Here is a 205-nt window from a genome sequence, read left to right as displayed (position 1 = left end):
CCTGAGATTCGGGGTACCAGTGCTCGACTGATCACCTTGCGAATCAGGCTGAACGAAAAGGAAAGGCATAGGCGAAGAGGTTGTCCACGGGTGTTGAAGAGCGTCCTCTGCAGCTGCCCATGGGCCCGGGTCCGGCACGGCCGAGAAGAACACCAATGGAGATTCCTGTTGTGCGGGGGGTTGGCGAACAGATCCACGACTGGTC

Source organism: Macrobrachium nipponense, chromosome 17 (assembly GCF_015104395.2).
Source record: "Macrobrachium nipponense isolate FS-2020 chromosome 17, ASM1510439v2, whole genome shotgun sequence".
NCBI classification, from domain to species: Eukaryota; Metazoa; Arthropoda; class Malacostraca; order Decapoda; family Palaemonidae; genus Macrobrachium; species Macrobrachium nipponense.
The sequence above is the reverse complement of the archived record's forward strand: the minus strand, read 5'-3'. Positions refer to the sequence as shown.